Here is a 7553-nt window from a genome sequence, read left to right as displayed (position 1 = left end):
AAGACGAAGCCGGGGGTCAGCCTGGGAAGCCAACCCGCTCCAGATACTTCTCGGATGTCAACAATTTACCCGACCCTCCACAATCTAGGAAATAGTGTCAATAAACGTGCTCGTACATATCGGGACAAAGCCCAAGAGTGGTCGGAGATCAGGTCATTCAGCCCCATTCTAGAGATTTCCACAGGTATCGCTGGGGGCTGAATTGAGGCCACACAATTGGCTTGTACCGGTCTCCCAGTCTCTTCTTTAAAAGCAAAAGGTCCCTGGGGCAGGAGAGATAGTACAGCAGGTAAGCACTTGATTGACTTGTTTGATCCCCAGAACCCCGCAGGGTCCTCCCGGCCCCACCAGGAGTGACCCTTGGGTGCAGACCCCGGAGTAAGCCCTGAACAATACCCCAAAATCAAAAATAATTTTAAAATAAAAAATTCCTGGGCCAGAGAAATAACCCAAATGACTGTCTCTGGTTTGCTTGTGGGAGGCCCCGATTCGGTCCCCGGAGCATCACCAGGATTGACCCTCGAGTCTCAAGCCTGGAGTAGCCCCTGAGCACCGCCAGGTGTGGCCCCCAAACCAAAGAACAATAAAAAGAAAAGTTGAGGTGCCTAGGTGTCTCCTCTGCCGGGCCGGGTTTTCTCTGGCGACGCAGATCTGCTCCCACAACTCGGTCTCACTGGGCCCAGGCCAGCAAGCAAGGCCTCTGCTCGCTCCCTGGAGGAGGCAGCTCCAACCATGTCCCGCCACTCCCAGGCCGAGAGAGTTTTCTAACCCGGAAAACTGGGGACTGGGACATCATTTCAGAGCTGCACAAACAGCGTGTCCTGAAAACCTCAGAAGACTTCAGGGTTTTTTTCCAGCTTATCCTGGACTCTACAGCCAATTCGTGGTTAGCAGAGAGAAGGGATGGGCGTCAGTCAGGGCAAAGGGGAGGCACAGTCAGGCTCCTTTGGTGGGGAGGGGTCCCCAGCTGGGGGGTCCTGAGGCCACTCCCTGGCTGCGTGGACCCAGCGTTACTTGGGCCACCAGCATTCAGCCACACTCAAGACACCACGCGGTGCTGGGAATCGAACCCGGGGCCTCCCTTTGAGCTAAGTTCCAGCCCTCGTGTTGACCCCTGTAGAAGGGTAGAAAGCAAGAGTACTTTAAATATATATATATATATTTTTTTAAGTTTCTGCTACCCAACATTAGGGCTGGAGTGATAGCATGGCGGGGAGGGCGTTTGCCTTGCACACAGTCGACCCAGGTTCGATTCCCAGCATCCCATAAGGTCCCCCAAGCACCGCCAGGAGTAATTCCTGAGTGCAGGGCCAGGAGTGACCCCTGTGCACCGCCGGGTGTGACCCAAAAAGCAAAAATATATAGTTTCTACTCCCCAACATTTCTATTTCCCCTTGATTCTTACGTGAAAGCCATATTCGTTAACTTTGCTACTGGCCACTCCGTACCCCTGGGGCCCCGCCGGCCAGGAGGAGAGGGAGTGGCTTGGGCAGGCTTGGCAGCCGCGGGCCCTCGTGAAGCCCGTTCTCAGAGCTGCTTCCTGGCACCGTGTCGTGTCTCTGGTCTTCAGCTAAGATGTCACCCAGATTGTGACTAGGGAGACCTGGCATTTGAGGACACTTTCACCGGGAAAGCTGAGGGCTGAGGCCGGGTTTCCAGGCTGGAGCTTTGTTTTGAATTTGACTCGAACCCTCAACTCGATTTCTTCAGGGCAAGCAGCGGAGAGTCGTGTTGACTGGCCTGTGTGGAGACCTGGCCAGAGATGGAGAGGAGCTGTGATTGCTGCAGAGAGAGAGAGGGAGAGAGAGGGGGGAGGGCGGGGGGAGAGAGAGACTGAGGTTCCAGAGGATTCCAGAGCATTCTGAGAATTTGGCCAGAAACCAACTTCAGAATGATTCCTATCTGTAGGCAAGTTTGGCTGCAGAGGACAGAGAGGAAATTTTTCACGATGCCAGCCAGCTGGGCATCCAAGAATAAATGTTTAGTTCATTAGTGCCTTTACTTCTTTTTTTTTTCTTTATTTATTTTTAATTAGTGAATCACCATGAGGGTACAGTTACAGATTTACTCATCTTTGTGCTCTTGTTTCCCTCATAAGTGCCTTTACTTCTTAGCACCAAATCACTTCAGCTTGAATATTTCCTAAGTTCAGATTCTCTAAATCTGCGTTTTGTAAGGTTCAGATTCTCCAAAGTTCAGATTCTCTAAATCTGCGTTTGAAACGGAGGTGGCCGGGAATACTAACCCATGGACAAGTGTCCAAACACTGGCACTGCCCTCTGCAAGGGCAAACTGGCCGGAACAGCTACAGGAAGTTCCAGTCCAGCAGAGTCCAGCCACATACTCGGTTGTTGAACTGGGGACTTAGTTACTTGCCCTCCAGCCTCTGCCGTTTCGTCCAAGGAAAATATAAAGACTTCACGTGGACTTCGTGCTCAAACGGTCTTTTCAGAACTGGCCAAGTTGCACATTATCCCGTCTGCAGCACCTCTACTCATTTCTCCATCAGCCTGTCCACACAGGAGGAAGAGAACCAGTGTGGGCACCAGGCGTCTGTGTTCGAGTCCTGACTCTTTCACTAATGAACGAGAGAAGTGCATCCATTTGCTGGACTTTCATCACCAAGTGCCACAGATGGGTTGGCTGAGCCAAGGGCAACTTCTGCCACACTTCTGGAAGCTCCACGTCAAAGATGAAGATCGGATTTAGTTTCTTCAGCTGATTGCCCTTCTGCTGGGTCCTGCACTGTCTGCATGTTGTGTCCAAACCTTCAGGAGCTAAAATGCCCGCTGTTGTGCCCACGCTCTGAGCCTTCTCTTGTTTCTTTAGAAATCCTCTCTCCTTTCTGAGGTGCTGGGGGTCAGAGCTTCAGCATGTGAACGGGGGCGGGGGAAGCTTTACACAGTTCCACCCATGCAAGATGCCCACCCAAGGCCCAGAAGTAAGCAGGAGGTTAAGGCCCTTCCCTTGCTCTCAGCTGGCCTCGGTTCAATCCCTGGCACAAAATCAGGAATAGCACTTTGAAAGTGGCTTTGAACTCTCAGGTTGGGCAACCTCGCAGGCCTCTCCTGAGGCACAGTGGCCATCACGGTCACCTCAGCACCTCCGCTGATCCCTGAGCACTGAGCCAGGAAGAGCCTAAAAGGGAGTCTGAGGGCCAGCAGGGAGGGCGTTTGCCTTGCACGCAGCTGACCTAGGTTCAATTCCCAGCATCCCATATGGCCCGCCGAGCACCGCCAGGAGTAATTCCTGAGTGCAGAGTCAGGAGGTACCCCTGTGCATCTCTGGATGTGACCCCAAAAACCGAATCATCATCATCATAATAAAATAAAAGTAGCTCTGAGCCCCAGGGATGGGAGAGTGTGGCCCAGTGCCGTGTCCTGGGTGCGGATGTGAGGCTGCGGCCCCCGAGGAATGGCGGCGAGGACCCTGCGCTGCTGAGCGGGCCTTGTGGGGGGCACAGGAGACCTCTCTGGTCAGCCCCATGTGGGAAGAGCTCCGCCCAGCCTGCAGCCCAGCTGCGGTTTTCAGAAGAGGCAGATGCCCGTGAAGAGCGGAGAGGTCAGGGCCAGCTGGGAAGCAGGAACCGGGACGCCCGGGGCGTTGGCCCACATGTCACACCGGGTGTGACGGGGGCAGCGGGGCCTTGGCTGACAGGAGGCCAGCGCCCTGCCTGGTGCTGGGGCCAGGTGCTGAGTGGGACTCCTGTGGCCCCCGGCTCGTGAGCGCTGTGCCGTCAGCTGTTGGGAAATCTGTGGCCTTGGGGTCTGAACTCACCCGACGGGGTGGGCCAATCGATAGGATAGGACGAGGGCTTTGGGGAGCGGACGTCATCAGGGCGGGAGAGGGGCCCGCACTGTGCCGGCCGTCAGAGTGAGGAAGCAAGTGAGGAAAGAGCCCTGCGGCCCTCAGCTGGTTTGAGGGATTCTGTGGGGGCGGGGGAGGTGGAAAGTTTGGTTCGTCTTTTTTTTTTTTTTTTTTTTGCTTTTGGGTCACACCTAGCAATGCACAGGGGTCACTCCTGGCTCATACACTCAGGTATCACCCCTGGCGGTGCTCAGGGGACCATATGGGATGTTGGGATTTGAACCCGGGTCGGCCGCGTGCAAGGCAAACGTCCTACCTACTGTGCTATTGCTCCAGCCCCTGGTTTGTCTTTTTGAGTCACACTCAGCGATGCTCAGGGGTTCCCTCTGACTCTGCACTCACGAGTTACTCCTGGCAGTGCTCAGGGGACCCTATGGGATGCCGGGGATCGAACCTGGGTCAGCCGCGTGCAGGGCAAACGCCCTCCCTGCTGTGCTATCACTCCAGCCCCAATTCTGACAACTCTTTTGTTTTGGGGGGAGGGGAGCTGTTTTCATGAAAAAGGCATTCTGGAGGGTGACCGGTATGATAAGGTGACCCACACAAAAGCGGGCTGACTGGTACCCGTCTGTCTTCAGGTGCTATTTGGTCTTAATTGAAAACCTGCCCTTGGAACTTAGCTAACACACTATATTCCACATTGTGAAATAAGTCAAACAATGGGGAAATGAACTTTTATGCAACTCTTTCCCTCCAGAAAAAGAGGGTAAGCTCAGGAGCGGGGATGTGGCACAGCACAGAGCAGCCCGATCTTGCATGTGTGGGGTCCCGGGTTCAAGCCTCAGCACTGCAAAAAAAAAAAAATCATAATCATAATAACCACAATACACCCCAGGAAATGATGCAGCTGACAATCAACCCACAGGCTCAGAGCAACAGCCTTTGGGGCCCTAGGGCTGTGCAGGAGTTTCAGCTTAAAACAAAACAAAATTTGAGTCTATCAGTCAACAAGTGGTTATCAGCCGGCCACGTGCAAAACTGGCCCGCCCGGCCCCGCTGAAGGACAGGGCGACCAGCCTGGGAGGAACGAGCCCCGGGTCGGGCCTGGCACTCGCTTGGTTTTTAATTAATCGGGAACTCTGTGAGTCACTGAAGTCACGGTTGACCTCTGGGAAGCGTTCTGTGGCATTTAAACGGACACAAGTTGGCTTAAGCAACTGCACAGTCATTGAAAGACCAGGAAGGCCACGGGGGCGTTGTCTGTTGGGGGTGGGGTGGGGGGGTCCAGGGCTAGCTGGAAGACATCCACGGGTTTTTATTTTTTTTTTATTTTTTATTAGAGAATCACTGTGATGTACAGTTACAAACTTATGAACTTCTGTGTTTGTATTTCACTCACACAGTGATCGTTTACCCATCCCTCCTCCTGTGCCCATTCTCCTCCACCAATGATCCCAGTATCCCTCCCACCACCCCCACCCATCCCCCACCACCCCAGCCTGCCTCTGCGGCAGGGCATTCCCTTTTGTTCTCTCTCCTTTTGGGTTTTTGGTTTTTTTTTTTTGCTTTTTGGGTCACACCTTGCGATGCACAGGGGTTACTCCTGGCTCTGCACTCAGGAATTACTCCTGGTGGTGCTCAGGGACCCTATGGGATGCTGGGATTTGAACCCGGGTCGGCCTCGTGCAAGGCAAACGCCCTACCCGCTGTGCTATCTCTCCAGCCCCGGGTTTTTATTTTTGTTTCTGTAGAGGGAGCCCCACCTTTGTGGAGTGACACCCCGAGGCAGCGCCCCCCCCACCCTCCAGCCCCTTGATTCCTTTCTGCAGCCTTTGATCCACGGCTTTTAAGGAGCAAAAGGCCGTGCTTATATGGCGAGATGGAAGGAGGGACGGAACTAGGAATGTTTTTGCGCGGGTTCAAAGGCTCCCCAAGGGTGAGCCCCACAGACAGCATGAGATACCTAAGGCCTGTCACAGGTGCCCACAGAACTCGGGATGGACCTAGGCCGAGGGGACAGACTCCTAAACCTACGGGTTAGGATCGTTTCCCCCCAGTTATTCCCTTCAGGTACTTTAAACAGTCAAAGCAGGAGTGGAGGGCAGAGTTCAGTGGGCACACCCCAGGCTTCGCTCTGCACGCTAGAGGCCTGGATCTGATCCCCAGCACCTCAGGGACCCTGAAGGCTTCCCCCGAGCACAGAACTGGGAGCCATACTTGAGCAATGCTGAATGTGGGCCTGGAGCCAAAGTATAAAATAAAACAATATAAAACAGGACTGGCTGGGCCAGAGGCTAGGTGGGCTTGCCTTACATGCAGCCCAACTGGGCTCTGTTCCTGCATGCCCGGAGTGATCCCTGTGCACGGTCGGGGTGGGGGGGGGTAACCCTGAGCATAGCTGGTGTATCCCCAAAACTGATAAAATAAAATGACAGGACTGGAGAAATAGTTCAAAGGACGAGAGCACAGGGTTTGCGTGCAGAAGGCCCAGGTTCAAATCCCAGCACCTTCTTGCTCCCTCCCCTAAGCACCTCCCGGAGTGACCCCAGAGCACAGAGCTGGGAGTAACCCCTGAACATCGCCCAGTATAGCCCAAGAATGAAACAAAACAAAATTTAAAAAAAAAAAGAAAAAAAGGAGAAGAAGAAATGAATGAGTGTACTTTGGGGGGTAGGAGATTTCCAACAGGGCGAGTGTTCTGTACCGACAGCCGTTCCCGGCTGTGGCTGTGGATCAGCCCCTGGTCACACAGGGAGTGGCTTTTCCCTCTGGCTAACCTGAATCTCTTAACACAGAAACACTCTGTGGCTGCAAGAACCACTACATAGATCTTGTTGTTGCTTTTCTTTTGTTTTCTGTGCCACACCCAGCTTGGTAGGGCTGGAGCGATAGCGCAGCGGTAGGGTAGCCTTACCCACGGCTGACTCAGGTTCGATTCCTCCGCCCCTCTCGGAGAGCCCGGCAAGCTACCGAGAGTATCGAGCCCTTGAGGTAGAGCCTGGCAAGCCACCCGTGGCATATTCAACATGCCAAAAACAGTCTCGCAATGGAGACGTTACTGGTGCCCGCTTGAGCAAAATTGATGAGCAACGGGATGACAGTGACAGTGGCAGTGACCCAGCTTGGTGCTTGGGGGTCACTCTAGGTGGTCCACAGGAGACGTGTGGAGCTAGGGATCGAACTCAGGTCAGTAAGTATGTGCACAGCTTGTGCCCCGGGTCAGGGCACGGCTCCACCCTGGGCTATGTTGGAGATGAGTGCGTAAGTGCCACCGGGAGAGGTTTCATGGAGGCCTTACTCTCGGGGGTGGAAGCCAGAGCTCCCGTGTCAGACTCCTGGAGTTTAAGGAGCCTGGGAAACTTCTAGAAATGTCAAAAGAGGAAGCAGATCTGAGAACCTAAATCTGAGGGAAAGAGCTGAGCGGAGATGGAAGCTCAGCACCTTGACGGCTTCCAGGTCCGAAGGAATATTTGTGACCTTCCCCTTGGGAAAGAGTACAGAGAGGGGAAAGAGTTGGGACACCCACCTCAGGTATAAGGACATTAAAAGGCTGACTGAGGGGGCTGGAGAGAGAGAGTACACCGCGTAGGGCACTTGCCTTGCACACAGCCAACCCGGGTTCGATTCCCAGCATCCCTTGTGGTTCCCCAAGCACTGCCAGGAGCGATTCCTGCTTGTAGAGCCAGGAGTAACCCCTGAGCATCACCAGGTGTGGCCCAAAAACAAACAAACAAAAATACAAATTA

Source organism: Sorex araneus, chromosome 6 (assembly GCF_027595985.1).
Source record: "Sorex araneus isolate mSorAra2 chromosome 6, mSorAra2.pri, whole genome shotgun sequence".
Classification (NCBI taxonomy): Eukaryota; Metazoa; Chordata; class Mammalia; order Eulipotyphla; family Soricidae; genus Sorex; species Sorex araneus.
The sequence above is the reverse complement of the archived record's forward strand: the minus strand, read 5'-3'. Positions refer to the sequence as shown.